Genomic DNA, 20,429 nt, shown 5'->3' on the forward strand with positions numbered 1-20,429 from the left:
ATTAATGTGTGGATTCTCGTGGCTCCAGGTTCTAAAGGTGATGGAAACCTTTAGAACCTGGAGGTGTTTTATGAAGGACATGATGTGGATGTGATAGGAGGTGACCCATCACAGCAGAATCATTTGGGATTTCAGACACTATAAAAAAATCTAAAATGCATACATTCCGTTTCCTTTCCCCTAGTTGGTTAAAGAAGATGATGTGTTATTGTACAGAAAATTGATTTGAAATAGGTGAGACTTGTGGTTGGTCACCCTACAGAATGCACAGGCCAGCTATTGAAAAAAAGACCCATCTTTAGTTCACAGTGACAGTATGAATGTGTTGGGGGTGGAATCAAACAGAAATAGGCTTGATGGCTCAGGAAGCTCCTTCTAGCTCTATTAGGATAGGACAGAAAATCTTGGGTAGGCTTAAGCATGACCTTTCTAATAAAGACACAAAAAAATGTGTTGCTATTAAAACACAGCATGCAACAGCACTGGGCCCATTGCCTCTGGACATTAGATGTAATGAACCAATAAATACTAATAGATCAAAACCTAATTGGACCTAATGGACCAAACCAATGTACTTAATGAAACAATTGAATTGGCAACCATTACACCACAATTGAGTCTTATTCAGATTTTCAGCTGGATTTCATGTACAAGAAAGACTTCAAACAGGCTGAACTAAAGATGGGAATGATAACCCGTGACTACATTCATTGGTCTTTCAGTTAAGTGATAATTCAAGGATACCTGGAAGGATGGAACTCTCACAGAATGGTTAGTCAAGCATCTAAGGCTTGTATGTACACGTTTTTTGATCACAGGAGTCCTGATCAGCCAATGAGGGAGGTTCTGATGATGTATTTCTTCTATGTTGTGTTTCCTCGTAAGAATCCCATTCTACTGACCTGAGCAGCAGAGCAGCGCAAACTATTGAAGACTGACATTACTTCTTCCTCCGTCCCAGGGAGGGCCATAAGCCACAAGAGTCAGTAGATCTGTGTGAAGAAAAAAAGGATCCCCCACAGATAGCCCTTTTCTCAGAAGGATCCTGTGGTATCTATTTGTATGACTGCACAGCCCACAGATGCCTCCATGACGTGTGCCTTGCCTGCTCACTCCTGCTCAGGCACACAGACCAGTTGTGTAACTAGGGTTGGGCAGGTTGGGCATCCACCCCAGACGCCAAGTTAGGATGCACACTGGAATTGCCCCTCACCCCTCAAGAGCCTGCACCGTGACAGCTTACTCATGTCAGGGACTCCAGTCTCCCCTACTGCTGCTACTGCTTTAAGAAAAACAGCCAGGGCAGACAGCGTGCAGGGCAGCAGGAGCAGCAACCGCAGCAGCAGCTCAGCCAGAGACTACTTAGGAGTTTCTGGCATGGGTAAGTCTGCTGCCTCCCTGCAGCCCCGCTCGCAGAACCTGTTCTCCCCCCTCACCCGCTCCCCTCCCACCCCTCAGGGTTTTCCCTGGGTGCCAACTCTGATTGTTATGCCACTAACACTGATGTCCAGAAATGAGGCAAGGTAGCTGTCTCAGAACTGCCCATGCCTCAAGATGCTCTTACTGGCACGCACTCAGGCTATGTTGTTTCATTTCTGGAATCTGGTGGGATCAAATGGATGGAGCACATTTTCTGGTAATACTCCAGGATGTGGCAGAGAGGAGGCATGGACACAGATCCACGGATCCACAAATATGCTGTATTATTTTATTTACAAAAAACCCAAGCTGGATGTAAGCCATTGTTCTCTGTGTTGTTTAGCTTAATCTGTCTCTGCATCTTTACTAGACACGAGGAAAGGCACTGTGTGTGTGAAAGTTTGTCTAGCATCTCTACCAGCTATACAGTTAGGATACCACCAAAAAACCCCAGCAGTTACCTAGATACCTCATGTATTTACCTTTGCACTCTAGCATTTACTAGGGTTTCCTCTGCCTGTCTTGCATGCCAATCAAAACTCTTGCTTATGCTTTTTAATTCAGAGAAACTAAATTATTGTTTAGTTATAATTAGCTATACTAATATATTTAAGTAATAACATTAGCGCTTTAGTCAGTAATATTACCATCCAGTATTTCATTGTATGATACAGGAAAATGATTCATCCCCCAGAATCTCTGCTGATCTTTTTCAATCTTTCAATAATTTGAAGAAATGCCTAGAATCTTTTTGGTTTGGACAAAACAAAACTTCTCTCTATCCCCGTCCCTCAATGTACTTTCAAACCATATGAATTGAGCAAAACAAGAAATTCTAGTAAATACCTATAGATAATGATTTAAACAGACAAAACCACACATTCTTTTAGATAATTTTAATTTATTTCCATCAAAAACAAAGTAGGAATTCTCCGATTAAGGCTTCTATTAAATGGGAATGGCAGTAAAATTATAAAGCTATTTTCCCCCAGCCTTTATTATAATGCCTGCAGTTAAAAAGCTCATTCCAGCTTAGGCCAGTTCTGACATACTCGTCTATATTTTAAATGGAGGACATCATTAGAATAAACAATATCTCTAGAACCAAAATAATCTTTCAACTTGTAACTTCTGTTTCATTTGCGTTATCACATTCAATATATTCAACACTTCTTTTAGTATCCTAACTTATTTTTGAGCCAATAGATAAACCTGACATATAATAGATTACAACTTCCTTCAGATAATGGCTCTCTCTCTCTCTCTCTCAAATCTTTGTATTTATCACCTAGCATCCCAGAATCAGATGAGAACACTTCAGTTTTCTTATGATATTGACACTTTGCCCAAATCATTGGATAAGACTGACTGACCTGCAATGTGGTCCTTAAAGAAAATAAATGACTTAGGAATAGGTAGATGGGTAGGGGTGGGTAGTATCTTCTCTCCCTTACAGTAAGGTAAATCAGGAACAACTCAAAGTCACAGGAATACTACTACTCTATAACTAGTGTGAAACGGAGCACAGGTCTATCATCAAAATAGGCAATAAAGACTTGGAAACATGCAGGTACATATAAGAAAATACCCTGAACTTGCCCATCTGGAAGACAATGTAAATTCCAAGAAATTCTGGAAGACAATGTCTATATTACCCTAGCACTGTATTAACTTACCCCTCTATCTTTTTCAGTGTTACCAAGATCACTGTGATATCCAAAACCATGATGCTTAAGTCTCCCAACTACAGCATGTTAAAAAATTCTCAGCAGAGTGAATCTCCAATGGAAACCATAGTTTCTAGAAACTAACATTTTCTGAGCAGACTGATTTTCCAACCATTTACAATTTTTTGGAGGAAAAATCAAAATGAAATATTTCCTTTTTTGGATTGAAACAACCCCAAGTGGAATATTTTTGAGGTGACCTCTTCCAATTTTGAATCAGACTGGGGCAAAAAACTCAAAGCAACTCTGGGCTGTATTCCCTGTGGTGCAATGATTTATTGGAACTGTAGTTCCAGCCTCTATTCTATCTTATGTTCTGGGGTTGCTGGAGAACTACCATTCCTGTAATGCATCATGAATTATAATGAAGAAACTCTGGATGGAAAAAGGACTGGCAGGATGGAGAGCCTCTTTTATGTGATGAAACTGAAAAGAGCTTGGATGGCTTCAGCAAGGAAAACAGAGGCTGAGAGGAGATTCAATTGATTTCTGTAAATAAACCAGAGGGATAAATACTGTAGGGAGAAGAGCTACATAAAGGACAGTGCTGGAGCAAGAAAAAATGGCTTTAGACTCACTATGAATAAATTTAGACTAGAAATTAGAAGAAGGCTCTCAACCAGAAGAAGAGTGAGGTTTTGAAACAACCTTCCAATTGAAGCAGTAGGAACAAACCATGAATTTATTTTAAGGTGGAGTTTATTACAGTGATTATACAAAGACACTGTCTATGATAGCAGGGGTTTGGACTCAATCATCTGGTAAATCCCTTTTAGTACCACATTCTAAATGCTTATGATTAAGACAGTCTGGGGCCTCAGACACTGTTTTGATTCTGTAGCCACTTGCTGGCCCTCCCATCACAGCCCTCCCTCCATACGACAGCCACACTGCCATTTGGAAGAGCAAAGATTTCCACCTTCAATCATTCCTGAGACACAGGCATAGCTGGATGAAGACATCTTTCCCTACCAGGAGGCAAGCTTCCCCTCTTCACTGAATCAGAGTAGGACAGCAGTGCTTACTCTAGTAACTAGAGCATATATGCAATGGCAGATGAACAAGGCCAACTTAAACACTTCTGGTCATGTCACAAACAGAGCCCTTTGCTGTGGTGGTGCTGTCAGGAGTGATGAAGAAATAGGCCTTGAAATCCTTACCTTGGTGCAATGCATGGTTCACTTCATCCTTCTTCAAATGGCTGTTTTCAGGTTCTGCAAACTCAGGCAGAAACCTTTACTTTGGTCAGATTCAGGTCAGTCTCACGCTTTTCTTTGCTATCTTCAGGCCTAGAAAACAGATTCTGATTAAATTGTGTGACTCCAGGATCTTGGACCCTAGAAAAGGGGTTAGGGCCAGATTCTGTTCCATGAAGTGGATGTTCAGATAGACTTAGGTGTTTAAGTGCAATTTTATTCCACCTTGTACAAGTCCCTGAAATCCATTAATGCATCTACCTTTGTAACACATGGGGCATGTCTACACATGCACTTTAATACGTAGTAGACTATTTTACTGTGCATTAAAGTGTTGTGTAAAAAAACATGAGATTACGCTAATGTACAATAAATTAATCTACTGCACATTAAGCATCCCTAAAAATGTGTGCAAATGTGCTACTGCACATTAGCACAGCCTAATGCACATTAATTTAGTACCTCATATTGGAGGTACTACATTTAATTCACATTAGAAAAGGCACATTAATGCACATGTAGATGTGCCCACTGTCATCTAACCCTTAAGACTGAGTCATAGAAAAACAGTAAGGAGAAGGAGGACACACAACAATTTGTATGAACTCTTTTGCAGGGATTCAAGCAGGGTAGAATACAATCACACTTAGGTTCTTAAATCTATCCCTTAGTGCCTACTCCTCAACTTACCATTTCCTCTTCCTACCAACATTGCTTCTTTCTATTTAGTTTGAACGTGAGCCAATCACTTTTCATCAAGACACTTACCTTGCCCAGTATGGGGACATCCAAGTGATATCCGTCTCCACATGGGATAACAATGAACTAAGGAGCTGAGCAGTATACAAGAATGATCCTTGTGGGTCTTTACAGAGCAGAACAGGATCAGAATCAGGATCAGGAGGAAGCCCAGGACATAAGAGGTCTCTGGGATACTTCTGAAAAGAACATTTATGTTGACTCCACCTAGCTCTTCCAGGCTTTCAAAAATGAGCCCATTAGGACCTTATGGTTAATTGGCTCCAAGCAATATTGGTATAAGCATTAATTACCTTCATTCCACTCCAACTTTGTGGAGACTGTCCATCAGTACCTTCTCTTTGCCAAGGCCTTGACTAGCATCCAGTTTGAAAGGGCTGCTATTGAGTAGCTTCTGAGGTTGGCTTGCTGCTATTTTCTCAATAATCCTGATTAGTAAGGAAATGTGAGATATAAAAATTTTGCTGGCAAGAATATTTTGTATTGGAAAAACACATTCTTAAGCGCTGAACCAAGTGGAGGGTAGCCTGTCTTCTTTGAAAGAGATTCCACAACACTCATCTAATTCTTCCCACCACTTAGCAATTAACAGAGCTGAGGGTGTATTCCATGAATGGTGGTTTATCGTTTGCATTGGACTTTCAGGGCTGGTGACTCAGATGGGTAGAACTCTGTCAGGAAATGTTTTAATGTTTCCCATGAACCCCTGTTGGGGTTCTGCCTGTTTGGATGAAAGCATTTTGTTTCAGATTTTTTGATCTGTTCAGCTATGTTGGGAGCTGTCCAGAGAGGGAGCGAGGACTGGGACAGGATTAAGGCAGCCTTTTCTGAAATTCTTTGCTACTTTTTTCTTTTGGATGTTATTAATATTCTGCAATAGAAAATACAATTAAGGAGTTTTAGTTAGGAATAGAAGAGAGTTAGACTATCTGACTCTACCTTGCTATAAGTATACACCAACCCATCTATAAAATTCAGTTAGAATTGTATCTGCTTATATTGGAGCAAGCATCACCACCAACTGGATGCAAAATTAAATTAAAGGAAATGAAAGCAGGACCTGCTAGCATGTACTAACTATCGCCACACCCCCACCAGAAATGTAGACCTATCTCTATTCTCTGTTGTAACTAGTAAGGAAAGAACTATTAGAGGATGAGATGGATACATACACCCAAATGTTCACTCAGGAGTCCTCCCGTGTACTTAGCAGAGCCAAAATCCATAGTCACATCTCTCAAGGTACCATTGTGCATCTTATCTGTGCCCACACCTCTTCAATTTTGAAAAGCTCTTTGGAGAATTCTTTAATATGAGAGTTTCTCTAAACTCTGCTATTTGGTATTGCTATTATATGATTTTCTTTTGGATAATAAAAAGTTCAGAACCAGATATTAAAGACAATAAATGTTTTTTTTAATATATTAACTTTCAGATCTTGGTCAGCATTACTGGCTTAAAGTGCAACCCAGTCCCTTGTGGGTGCACTAATCTAGGTGTGAATCACCTTTCATAACACTTTATGTGAGTGAAAAAACAGCACCGAATAGTGTCATAAGACATTGCTGCCACTTTTAAGTAAAAAAAAAAAAAAAAAAAAAAAAAAAAATTATGTTACCTCAATATTCCAACATTATAAGGGTAATACTTAAAAATGTCAAGAGAAATATCCCTCCCTTCACATGCCCCCACTTCCTGAGAGGAAGCTTTATAATTTCTGATAGTGAAAAATACCAAATTCTGATCACCTTACCTAACACCAAAATTTCCTTAGGAGTTAAGATTATTTCAATCCTCAGGGGTTACCAACAGTAGGTGGACCCTGCTGGTTAGTTAAAACACACTTTTTGTGTAATCTGTGCTAGCAAGTCTTATGAGCAGAAGTGGTACTAGAAAAGTCAGAGCTGAATTCATCAAGAATGCCCACGTTCCCTCCTAAATAAATACACTGAGAATTATTTACAATACTAGACACTTATTTACTCAAATAAAATGAAAATCCTCACTATGGACCAGATTCTATACCATATATTATGCACATATAATATACATATAAGTGTGATCCTATTCCACCCTACCCAAGTCACTGCAGAGCAGCTAAACAAAAAGGGTGAATGGGTCCTCCTTCTTGCTGCTTTTTTTGCAACACAATGTCAAGGGTAAGATAACAATTATTACAACAGTAGATGTATTAATAGATTTCCAGGACTTGAACAGGTTGGAATTGAATTGTACACAGGTGCCTAAGTCTTCTTTCTCTCTAGTCAGCATGTAAAAACATCACAGAGCAGGTTGCCATGCTAATAATATTTCCTGACAGGGTCCCTATTTCATGATGTAAAATTGCAGAGAAAAAAATCTTTAAAACCAAAGTTCCAAAATTGTGAGGAAAGTTTCCTAATTAAAAAAAACATATTGTTTTTAATACTTCAGCATTTTTTAATGGGGAGACTGATACAATGGTAAAAGGGAAGGATAGAATTTGAAGGTAATCAAGAAAGGTCATTACAGGAAATGGATCCTGAATGGTATATTGGACTATAATGAAGTGGACTGTGTGGAGATGGAAAACAATGAGAAATATGGAAGTATACAAGGGTTACAGCAAATGTGGACTCTTTTGCCTCCTTTAGGCTGTTCAGATAACCCAAATGCAGGCAGAGCAGGCACTCATGCCACAGCCCTTCACAATCTAACTGCAAGAGACACAATGGGCACATTTACTTGGCCATAGCAGTGGCAGCTGCTTGCACCCTGGTTGAGAATCACTGACATAGGCTGAGTTGAGAACCACAACAGTGATTCTCAACTGGGGACCTGCCAAATTGAAACAAAAATTGTGGAGGGATGCTCTCATACTAAAAAGGCTGAGAGTGCCTAATCTAGGAGAAGGAAACAGTAAGAGCCTGGGGGTCATTTGATATATTTTGCTGGTATTAATAATTCAGTTTCTGTTCCCCTCACATTTTGCTATTTCAGGGCTTCTGTGTGGAAGGTAACTGATGCATAGATATGCCTGTGTACAGGAGTTAGCCTCTGACAGGCAAGATCCAACTCCCACTGAAGCAGTGGGAAAGTGTTAGACAGACACTTGGTTGGGATGGTTTAGTCAGGGATGATCCTACTTTGAGCAGGGACCTAGATTAGATGACCTCTTGAGCTCCCTTCCAGCCCTAATTAAATATCATTATATGATCCTATGAACTTACATGGAATCCCTAACTCTACAGAGCAGCCTCAGCTGACTGACCGAGGATGGACAAGGAGAAAAACCTCACTTTTCTAATGTCCCTCATACCTAATCCTGAGACACAGTTGGCTGGACAACCAGCACATTATTTTGTGCATTAAAGTAAATTTCTGCCTCTACAAACATTGTAGGAATTAGGAATGCAGGTAAGGGAACCCTCATCTCACACTTTTGCTTCACTCAGAGGATCAACTCTTAACTTGATACTCCAGTAACAACTCTATGGGGAAAATAATATAAGCCTGTATTATTTTTTTTCTGTAATTTGAGAAAGAAAGAGATGCCAAAAAAAAGTCTCCAACTCTGCCACTGAGTCTTTGTGCGATAGAGAACAACCTAACACCTCTGAGTTTCCTCATTTACATGATGAGTACACAATATTGATCTGCTGTACAATGGAGAGTGTTTGGGAAGCTTGCTTAGTTGGTAAGTACACGGCACATTTTGATTAGGTAAGTGAAAATTGTTATGCAAGTACAAAATATTCACTATATAAATAAATAGCAGTTTTGAGAATACTATGAACATTACAGATATTCTGACTTTAACTCTCCACTTCAGTAAAGATACCACTGATACCAGACACCTGAAATATTTAAAGCAGGATTTCTTAAGTGTGAGCTCCTGTTTCCCAGAAAACTGCATAGGCCACATCCAGACAGGCACAGTTGTTTTTTTAGTTCCCTGGAGAATGCCTGATCACCTGGGGTCAAAAGAAAAACCCACATTGCAAGGTAGCAGTGCAGGGAATGCCTGAATGTGTAGTGTGTGGCACCACAGATGGATCTGCAGTGTCACATACTGCATGGCTGTGCTCGTCTAGACACGGCCATAGAGGGCACTGGCAGTGACTACTGGACAGCATAACCCACAACTTATTGCTGTTGAAAGGAAAACGAGGGCAGGTAATGGTTAGAAATGGTGAAACCTATTTGACCAGCATATGTAGCGCAAAAGAGGCACCCAGGGCATTTCTCTTTGGGTTTAGCTGAAAGGCAAAACTAAGCAGAATACAGAAGTCATCCTAATCAGTCCTCAAATAAGGATACTGAACAAGAGATCTGAATTTGAGTCTTTTCCTCTCACAAACCAATGTTCATTTAGTTTTCTGAAGTATCTTATAACAACTGTTTCAAGAGACAGTTGACCTGAAAGATAGGGTTTCACACCACAAAAGTTTCTTTTGAAATTATGATGTTTAAGCTAAATTTTCAAGAGTGCCTGGAGATTAAATGTACTAACACTGGGGGCACTAAACTTGAAATACACAAAGAAGGAACAAAATAGAGGAAACAGAGAACACTCACCCACTGAAAATCTGGCCACTTTGGCCATGTCCCAATGAGTATGGCTGTGCAGTATGTAGTACCAGAGACCTGCCTGCACCGCCACACACTGCACATTCAGGCGTTCCCCATGCTACTACTTTGCAGCATGGGGGGGGGGGGGAGGGGGAAGAGTGGGGAGCAGCAGGGGTTTGATCCAGGGAGATCCCAGGGTAAAAAAAAATTGTGCAGAAAAAAAGCAGGGTGGCTCATGTAGTGGCACCATGTGCCACCCAAAACCAGATCCTGGCCTGCTGGAGCTACAATCCAGCTGCTGACCTAGGCTCGAAGCTGCAGAGGCACAACGGCTGAAGGTTCCAGGGCCCCCAGAACCCCAGGTAAGACTGCTAAGGCCAGTACAGTTGCTATCCCCATCCTCTCCTACCCCACCTGAGGTACCCTGCTGTGCATCAGAGGGTGCGTGGAATGGGTGTACCCCAGAGACAAGCAGCAGCAGCACAAGGTGTACTGCTGCTTCTTGTCTCCAGGGAACCGCACATTTGTGCTCGTCTGGATGTAAGTCCACACATACAGGCACATGCACTTGCAGCAGCTCAAATAGCAGCAGCAGCACAAATTTGTGCTAAAGATTAGTGCCTCAGCACACAGGCCTGAATGTGCACTTTGGTGTGGAGCAAATTCTGCCACTTGGGGCAAAACTGACTGTGCCCAGCTCCTCCCGGATCTCAGTCAGGGGGAGCTGGAGGATGGGGCCATCACCTGTGGTGCATCCCCGGTGTTGACCCTGGGCAGGGTTCTCTGCCTGGGTCCTCCCACTTGCCTCACCAGCAGGGATCCTGGTTTTCTCTGTTTACATATCACAAATTGTCTTATAAAACCCCTAAATTATCTGATTAAGAAACCCAACATTCGCATTTTTCCACAATTACAATGAAATGCTACTATATATATAGGTAACAGTACAGCACAAAGTTTTGATATATTTACAAATTTAATGCAATTTGGAAGCCTACCACTGCCTCAATCATTATAATAAAATAAATTCTAAATACCTATATATTTTGTCATTTGCTTTTGGTTTTTTATCATAGGAATTTAGAGCTCACCCTGGCCTCTTCACTCATCAGGATGCAGATCCAGCTTTGACTGCCCCCACAGCTACTTTGTGGTGCTGAGCAGCATTGATATGCTGGTGCCATGCCCTTGACTCTTACTCCCAACCCACAGCACCCACATCACTGCAAGTGTCCCTTATTCCTGACCTGCAGCCACTGTCTGCTGCTCACTCTTTCCCTCCAGGCAACAGCTCCCTCCTGCACCAGGACATGAGTCCAGCTGCAGCTGTCCCACCCACTAATTTGTGGCTCTCAACAGTGCCAGCCCTTGCTGTTCAGTCCCGGCCCCCATGCCCAGGCCCCAGTGATCCCCATGCCATTCCTGGGAAGCCATTGACTGGGGCTCAGGGACTGGACTGGGCAAGCTCCTTCTCTTCCAGGGCAGCCTCCCTGTTCTAGGGGGGCTGGGGGGCTCCAAGCCCAGCTCTGGTGGCTGTTTCTACCCAGAGTGCTGCCCCCCCACCCCAAGTATTGCCCTGAGGGGTCAGGCCAACACTCAGGATCTCAATATTGCATTGTTAGACAGGAGGGGGTGGCATACAATTGCACATATACAAACACACAAATCAATTAGGTACATACACACACACACACTACCAGCTCAGGCACATACACATCCAAACCAGCCTAGGCACATGCATACTTATCACCAATTTAAGCGCACACACTATACACCCCAAAAGTTAGACACAGATCACTAATTCATATATCATGCACACAATGCCATGTATATAGATATACACACACACATATACATATATACATACATACACACACACACACACACACACACACACACCAGCAACTCAGATACACACACGTTCAAAATAACTAGTCTAGGTTCATGCACACCTATCACCAGTTTAAGTCCATACACGCTACACACACCACATTTAGACAGAATCAGTTACCAGTTACCAACACCTGCATATCCAATACACATACGTGGATTACTAATTCATATACCACACACACACAATAATATCTATATATTTTTATATATATGTGTATTCACTAATTCACACACATACCACCCACCTAAACACACACACAGGTGAGTTCCTCAGTTGGGTGTTGTGATGTGTATGTATGAATGTGCTTGGTGTACTTAGGATACCTGGGGAAAAGTTAGGGCAAGGAAGTAGAAGTATAGGGAGTTAAAGTTACTGGAAATGAAAGTCACCAGGACCAGGATTAGAACTGGTAGACTAGAGGCCTGGGCTGAAGAACTGAGGCTTGGGAGTAACTTTAGGTTAATTGATTGATCTTAATTGATTAAAAGACAACTGCCCAAAGCCTGCACAACAGGGAAGCATGCTGGACTGGAGCCAGAGCTATGGGGTAGTTGAAAAGGTAGGTGGGGAGAGGGGAAAATGGGACTAAGGGAAAGTGTGGGTGTTAAAGAGGGGCTCTGGGTGTGGGGAGCCAGAAGATGGCTCCAGGGCAGCTAGAGAAGTTGCAGGGAGTGGCAGTAGGTGCTGGAAGCTGGAGGGTCAGCCCCTGGTGTACTGAGCATGTGTGCTTCATGCAGGGATGTGCAGTTTCAGGTGTCTGTAATGGTAAGAGTTGCTGGTTTTGCAGGGTCTTTTGTCTTTCAAATGTTGGTCTTGTCCCTGTTCCTGGGTGAGGTCCATGGTTCCTGGATGAATCAATGCAAGGTGATGGCCCAGTCATTCCAGGCCATTCAGTAGAGGCCTGCTACCATTGTATTTCAGTCATTCCCAATCATTCTCATTCATCCAGGAACCAATTTACATGGGAAGGGGTACGTGACTCATACAGTTGCAACATGGGATGCCCAGGCAGAGGACACAAGATGGAGGTTTGACATATAAAATGGAAACTTGACATGACTTTGGTTCACTTACAAACACAGGGCTAAACCATACAATAGCCATATGAAACAATAAAAATCAATACGAAAATGATAATAATACAATATACAACAGTAGTAAGAATCAATACAAACCTAATAATAATACAACATAAAACAGTGGATGTCCAAAACCAAACACTTGCTTCCAAAATAAAAATGTTAAAGCTTATTCTAAGTCTGAGCTCACTTATACTTATCTATAGGGAATAGAGAGGGAGAAAAAAAGTCATTAATGGTTGGGAAGGGGAGGGAATGCATTTTAAAATAAATACAAAAAAAAAAAGAAAAAAATGGGGGTTTTGCTACACCAGCATCTCTTGCACTCACACACCCATGCTGCCACCCCTGGCCCATCACATACACATATAGACCCTGCTGCCACCTCATTCCCTGTCCTGCCCTTCACTCACCCCTGCTCCAACAACCATCTCCACCCCTGCCTCCCATCACACCCCCCAAGTGTTTTCCAGAACCAAGAGCCACCCCACCTGCCCCTGCCAGGACTGCATGTCTCACCACTGGTGTGGGCATGGAGCAGGGCTGGAGTGTGGCAGCTACCTGTGCAGCTGCGGTGCCTACCAGCAGGTCCCATCCCATCTGGTGGCTGGGCACACAGGGTATGGGATTTGAGATGGGAATATGGGTGGGCATGGGGTTTGTGGGGGGTGTGGGTGCAGATGGGTGTGGGGTTTGTGGGGGGTGTGGGTGCAGTGGTGTATGTGGGTGAGTGTGGGATTTGTGGGACTTGTGGGGGTGGGGGTGGGGTTTTGGGATGATGTGGGGTTTGTGGGTAGTGTATGGGTATGGGGTTAGTGGGTGGGTGTATGTGTGCATGTGGGGTTTGTGGAGGGTGTGTGGGATTTGTGGGGCCTGGTTGGGGCCTCCCACCATATGCTTACCCTATGATGCACAGCTCTCACCAGTGATGACAGCAGACGCAGCAGTAGGTGATCCCTCAGGGCACTCATGGCCCATGGCAGGCAGAGCCCCACAGTGGTGCACAGCTTCAACTGAGTCCTAGGGGCTGCATGTGGCAGCACAGAGCCAGCCCAGCCCACTGGCATGTACCTTTGGGCCAATCTATGCCAGCACATGGGGCTTCTGGTGGAAGCTGCATGCCATCAGGCCAGGTGGGGCCAACTCTGTGGCTCCATATGTGGCTTCCAGCACTCTGGTGGGGAGCCATACATGGAGGCATGGAGCCTGCCTGACCTGATGGCACCAGCAGTGGTGGCTGTGCACCATGGGGAGGGGGTGTGTTGCAGGGGGCCCCAACCCCTGACAAACCCCATACCCCCTCACCCCCCACACACCCCTTCCACAAACACACCCTTCCACAAACCCCACACAGAAGGAGCACCCCAGGACTCAGCCAGAACCATGCTCCTCATGAGGGCACTTTGCCTGCCACAGGTCATGAGCAGCCCAAGGACCCACTGCCTGCTGCTTCCAGTCATGCCCCACTTCTATTTTCTCCAATTTGCTGAGGCAGCATGCTGAAGCAGCAGGAGGATGCAGCAGCCATATACAGTTTGGCCAGCTGCCAGAGCATCTCCTTGGAAGATCCAGCCTCCAGTTGCTTACAGGAAAGTTCCAAGAGTGCCCTGCGCTGCTTTTTTTCAGTGCATTTTTTTTTTAATATTGGGATTTCCCAGTATCAAATTTAGAGTCCACGCTGCAAACATGCAGTGCAGGGAACATTTTCTCATATGTGGGGTGCCTTCTATGGCATCTCAAACTCCTATGCATGCTAATGTGGACACGGCCTTTAAGGTGTCTTAATTTGGACCAAAAATGGATGGCATTTACACATGTGCTCCAGGAGATGGGTGGGGAGGGCACTTTAATTAGCACATATCTGAGAGCCATGTTAATTAAAAGTACCCAGAGCATCACGCATATCAGTGTCCCTGCACTGAAAAATGACAGTGGGACACTTTGAGCTAAAGCTCATTGAACCAGCTTTAGTTTAAAGCACCCTGCCGCCATTTTATTAAAATTGCAGGTCAGTTCTGTAATACATATGGGCACAATTTTTAATATTACTATAGTCAGAGACAGTCTAATGACTAGTCATTTTGTGTAGGACATCCATTGCTTTCCTCTGTAACAAGTCTGATGCTTAAGGAAGAAATTAAACTGCAGACAAACAGGATGGTGACTCAAGAGCATTCTGATGTAGGAGTCTAAACTGGTGATGAAAATAGACAACTTAAAAGAAAAACTTTGAAGGTCCCTAAGTAAAGATGCTTGAAAAAAAAGGCTGTTTTCTACTGCAGCCTTGGGTTTTATCAGCGTTCATGTGCCCCTTGAGTTGTTCTCTTTATTTCTTTCTATTGACTGATGTATCAAAGAGTGATGTCTGATTTAACTTTCCACTAAACAAACTTTTCTCTATAAAGATATACACTACTGCACACAGGAGCTGTACATACTTCCAGAACAATTTCCCCTTAGGATATGAAGAAAAAAAGACACAAGAGAACATCAGAGCATTCTGTTTTGATCTCCATGCTGTTATCTGGGGAAGCCACATTAGACTTCACAATGATAGTTTATAGCTTCAGCAGCTTTCTGTGTAGTGAGTAATTATTCATGTAGTGCTATTGTATGTTTTGGCCTTAGTTCATATATTCTTTTTCACCATCAGTTCTTAAAGTGGTGTATAGAAAAGAAGTAACAGGAAAAAAAACAGGGAGCTAAAAAAATTAACAGCAATGAACAATAATAAGCAATCCTGATTTGAATTGAAAGTCAAAATATTTAAGGCATCAAATCTTCAAGAATATCATGCTGAAATAATAATTTTGCTTTTTTATTCTTTCCCATAATTATAATTTATATTTTAAAAGATTGTAATTAACTAAATGTAAAGATAATTGCAATGAAGTATCTTTAGTAACAAGAGATACAGCTGTTTACTTAAATTCAAGTCTTAAAGTGAAAGCATTGGAAAATATATCACAAAGAAGAGAACCATGTTGTACTAAAGGGGCAGGGAGGAAGGAAGGCAAGAAGAGCTTAAAAATTACTCTTTTTTTTCCTCCTGTTACTATGATTATATAAAACCAAATATATGGACAGAGTGATGATTAACAGAAACCTGCTTTACAGTGTGACTGAAGTCTGGTCTGGAGTTATATTGCTTTGTCAATCGTCTCATAAGAACTATCAATGCCACAGTGAGAACTGGGATGTTTGAAACATTATCAGCTGCTATTGGAAAATGAATTGAGGCTCTGTAGCATTTTGCTCACTGTGATCAGAAGGTACAGTTTGTTATGCTGAGTAACATGGAGTGAGGATCCTCCCAAGAAAAGGCATACACAGCACATTGAATATATTCACATATAGTCAGTCCATGCTGAGTTTGCTCACACTCTTAGATCGTCATCCTGGGTTTGTCTACACATGCTCCTGTGGCACAGTAACAGCCCGTACTGTGGTGTGCTAGTGGCACGTGGTTATTTTTAGCGGCTTCACCACTGTAGCAATGCGCTATAGTGAGGGAGCATGTTGCTATGGTGATGTAGCTTGGGCATCATGGTTTGTGCCCACCGATGCTACATCACCATAGCACGTGGTTACAATGACATAGTGTCCTGTGTAGACACATGCACTGAGTATAACCAGTTAACATATGCATTTTCATTAATTCCCGTATTAGTAACTTGCTATCTACCCTTACCTAGTAAGGAGGAGTAAGTCACTGAGGATTGTAGTCTTACACTGTTGCGAGTCTAGTATAAAAGTAGGACCTCTGCAAGCCAGTTGACTTGCCTAATTTCCCAAGTTTTTTATTGGTTCTTGCATATAGAGTGAGCCTGTAAACCTGCTGTTATTGCATTAACACTTACCATGTAGAAATCATGCCCAAAACATATATTTATTTCCCTTCCCTCTCTGCTCCTGTGTATCAAATAAGAAAATAATATATGAGGGGTCAGTATGACTCTACATGCAACTTAGGAATTCTGTGTTTGCCTCCATCTTAATTTTTCCTGTATCTATTTCTCTGCTTGTCAACTTACTACAAACTTCAGCTATTTCTATCTTTATCATTCGAACACCATGTTACAGAGAACTGCAGATAAGCTTATGTGTTTGTTTTTATTCTTTTTCTTTCTCTCCCTCGTGCTTTCACAATAATGCTATCTGGCAAGACAAATTAACTTGGAATAAATGCTACAAAGTTATACTGATATGAATACATAAAGTTCCTTTAGGGGTGGTGTATTAAAAACAGTCAGCAACTTCAGTGATCATACAAGGCCTTGTTGCATGGTAACTTTGGGCAGCTCCTGGAGCTCTTAACCCTTGGATTGCCCACATGCTGGGCACACCTACACAAGACACTAAACTGCTCAGTAGCATAGTTTACTGTGAAGTAAGCATGTGCATCTACATGTGCACATGCTTACTACGCAGTAAACCTTGCACATTGCTAGTAAATTTTCTACCTGCAAATGCAAGTAGCAAATTTACTTTAGATTAGTAATGGTGTAGTAGTGCTTGTGCAGATGACTGACTGGAAGCAAATCTGCTCTCGGTCAGCCATCCACCAGAGGATGGGAGATTGCTCCTTGCCCTTGGGAGCTGCCTGCTGCCAGGGCAGTCTCTGCCACCAGAGCCCAGGAATGACAATGTCCACCTGTCCCAGCAGCAGGGAGCTCCAAGCCCCTCGCTCAGAAATCATGAGCAGGGAGCGGGGGCTAGGAGATACTAATTAGGGCTGTGCAAAACAGGACCATTTTGTTTCGACTTCTGCTTGCCATTTCGATGGGACAGTGTTTCATTTTGAGTTTTGTTTTGTTTCAAAGCACTGTTCCATTTCATTGAAACTGTTTCACTGTTTCAACTCTGTTTTGATATTTAGTCCATAGGCTATAATGGGGAATCATGAAACTGTCTATAACTTTGTCATTTTTTGCCTGATTTGAGTGAAAACAGCAGGGATGGTAGTCCCTGCTGAGGCCACAAAGTTTGTCATGTTTCAAGGAGATAGTGCAGGGGACCATATTGGCCCCATTATCAGTGACCATGAACCCACAGGTGAGCTTGGCCTGCCCAGTGAGCCACCCCTGCACAAAACAGTTCATGGCCCCCTGGCCCCCATGATCTCTGGTGCCATGTGGGATTCATCCATCACCTCAACTTGAAGGGGAGCCCACTGACGGCCTGACTGGTTGCACCAGTGCCCTGTGAGGGAGAGGTATGCATGATCTCCACCCCGGCTGCTCAAGATGTCTGAGGTGAAGTGTAAGGCCGCCTGCAGACTTACCTTGCACAGTTCCTCCCTCAAGTACTCCCTGCATGCCTCATATAGGGAGAGCAATACCATCCTGCTGAACATGCATGAAGGCACTTGGTATGATGGGGCCACAAGCGCCATGTGCTGCCTGAACACTGGCTGCTCAACTAAGGAGAAGGGCTGGCCACTGACAGCAAGCATCTCCCCAATGCTCCGAGTGATCTTGCTCACCCTTGCAATGCGCCCCACTTTCTGGCTGCCTTTCCCCCAATATTCCAGAGTGGCCTGCCTCTGCATTAGGGGGATGGGGCTTTGGAATGAGAGGGGGACTTCCCTTTGGTGCCAGGCTGAGGAGGAGCAAGGGCAAGGGGGTGGTGCTGAATCAGAATCCCCATGGTTCTCATGTGTTTTGCTCCCTTGCCCTGGCTGGTTTTGGCTCGGCAGTGCAGGCAGATAGTGTACGTGGGATCATCTGCCAGCTCAAAATGATCCCAGACCACACTACCCGCTTACTTCTGGGGTGTGGGTGAATGTGTAGATGCTGCCTATTCCCCCTCCTCAGCAGGTAAAGGCACAGCAACAGGAGGAGCGGACTCAGCTGAGCCACTTGCCTCCACAACCTCTACCTCAGCCTCCTCCAAAGTGCATTCTGGGGAAAGAGATCTGGCTCTAGGGGAAATGAGGGGTGTGGAGCACAAACTCAGATGATTCCCCCTCCTTCCCCAGAATTTCCCTTGCTAGGGCAGTCAGATCCAGATCCAGTTCTAGCTCTTCCTCTGGCACTGGATGGCTTGGCATGGGAAGTGAAATGTGGGTGGAGAAGACTGTTAGGCTGGTGCTGGTGCTTTTTGTCATGGTGGTGGTGGGTTATGGCTGATGATCTTGGAGGGTTGCAGACTCAGGCACAGGCAGTGGCACTGGCACTGCTCCCCTCTCCTTGCTGCCTGTAGAACTAGTGGAAGCCTCATGCCTGCCTGTTGTAGCAAAGAGGCTGCATCTCAGTTTGGTGGTTGGGGAGGAGGACTTACAGCTCTCCATCTACCTCCTCTTCTGCCCCACCCTGAAGGCTTGCCAGCTGCCTTTCCACCACACTTCATGGTGTGTTTCATAATGTCTTGTCTTTGCCTTGGTGTGCAGGGAAATTTGTCTTCTTCTGTAATGCTACCTGATTTATGTAATATATGTAGATAAGATAATTGTAAGTATGCGTATTTATGTAATGTACATATGTATGTATTTATGTAATAAATAAAATAAAATATATAAATATATGTGTTCCTATATAAATCCTATATTATAATATGTAATATAATTATACTGTGTTTCCTTGCACAGTGAATGGAATGCACACTGTGAGAGAAAACACAGATTTGAAAAGAATCAAAATAGACTAACAAAAACAATAAGAGGATTTTGAGGGAGGAATAAATTGAAAGGAAGCAGTGAATATAATAATAAAACAAAAGGGTATAGAAAGCAAAATTTATTGATGAATCCTACTTGCTAGGGTAGCAAGTAGGAAGTGAATGGTAGCCTTTGGTATTTGACGCTGCTGAAAGACAGCTCAGTAACTGTCCCCAAGGCAGAAAGCAGCTCAGTTCAAACAATGCTGCTTTTTATGCTGTTTTTCCATTCCTCCCCCAGAGCACTGGGATTGGAAGGGGCCTCAGGGAAGGATCACAGTCACTGTCCAGCTACACAGTCAATATCAGAGTAGTCCTTCCTTCCTCTTCCCCCTCCCTCTCCTTACTTTCTGTTTCCCTGCAGGCAAGCCCATCTTCAGCTTTGAAACTCAAAATGTTTCAAAACTTTCAAAACATTTTGACTGCCCTCATTTCATTTCAAGGTTGTTTTGAAGCCCTTCATTTTATTTTGATTTCACTGTTTTGATCTTGAAATGAGTTGACACAGCGTCAAAATGAAACAGCTGGCCAAATTTCGCACACCCCTAATACTTCTCTCTCAGTCCCTGCTCCACCATCACAACTGGGGGGCAGGGGGCTGAGAGATCCTCATCTCCCAGCACCAACTCCATGAATGCTCTATGGTCACAGAGGGCATCTCCCCACTGGGAGATAAGTCCTGTCCCACAGTGTGGAGTTGGTGCTGGGAGCTTCCTGTTGGTGGGGGCTGCGGAGTTTGTTCCCTGCCCAGCTCTGTACAAGTTCCCAAGCCTGTTCTCTGCCCAGCTCCATGCTTGCAGAGCTCAGTGGGGAACAAACTCCCCAGCCTCCACTTTGCATAATCTGGGAAATGTCCTGGTTAGGGGAAGGTCCCAGTCCTGTGCCCCAATTGGGTGACTGAGGCATGGACTTGGAAAGAGCTGCAGGAATGAGGAACTCTGCCAGTGGGTCAGCTAGCAGTGAGCTAGCTGCTACCTGCCCCACCAGCTCATCAGGGCAGGGGGCTAGGATCTGCCCCTCTCCTGCAGCTCTTTCGAAGTCCCCTGCCCCTGATTGGGAAGCCAGAGCCAGGAGATCCCTGCTGGAAGGGCAGGGGGATATTGTCCCCGCCCTGGCAGCAGGCAGCCTGCAGGGGCAGGGTGTAATG

At 43.5% G+C, this 20,429-nt stretch overlaps 1 long non-coding RNA gene across 3 annotated transcripts in view; it reads right to left on the reverse strand.

Annotated features, from left to right (window-relative positions):
• LOC109282320 (uncharacterized) overlaps window positions 1-20,429 on the reverse strand; it is an 80,843-nt gene that overhangs the window by 33,424 nt on the left and 26,990 nt on the right. For 2 of the 3 annotated variants that reach the window (XR_009462499.1, XR_002089264.2), the window contains 3 exons: window positions 5,395-5,529; window positions 4,307-4,435; window positions 745-992 (listed from right to left, as the gene is read on the reverse strand). This is a non-coding gene — a long non-coding RNA (uncharacterized LOC109282320). The remainder of the gene's footprint in view (window positions 1-744; window positions 993-4,306; window positions 4,436-5,394; window positions 5,530-20,429) is intronic. The other variant, XR_009462498.1, reaches the window with a different exon arrangement.

The sequence above is a fragment of the Alligator mississippiensis genome, chromosome 5 (genome assembly GCF_030867095.1).
Source record: "Alligator mississippiensis isolate rAllMis1 chromosome 5, rAllMis1, whole genome shotgun sequence".
NCBI classification, from domain to species: domain Eukaryota; kingdom Metazoa; phylum Chordata; order Crocodylia; family Alligatoridae; genus Alligator; species Alligator mississippiensis.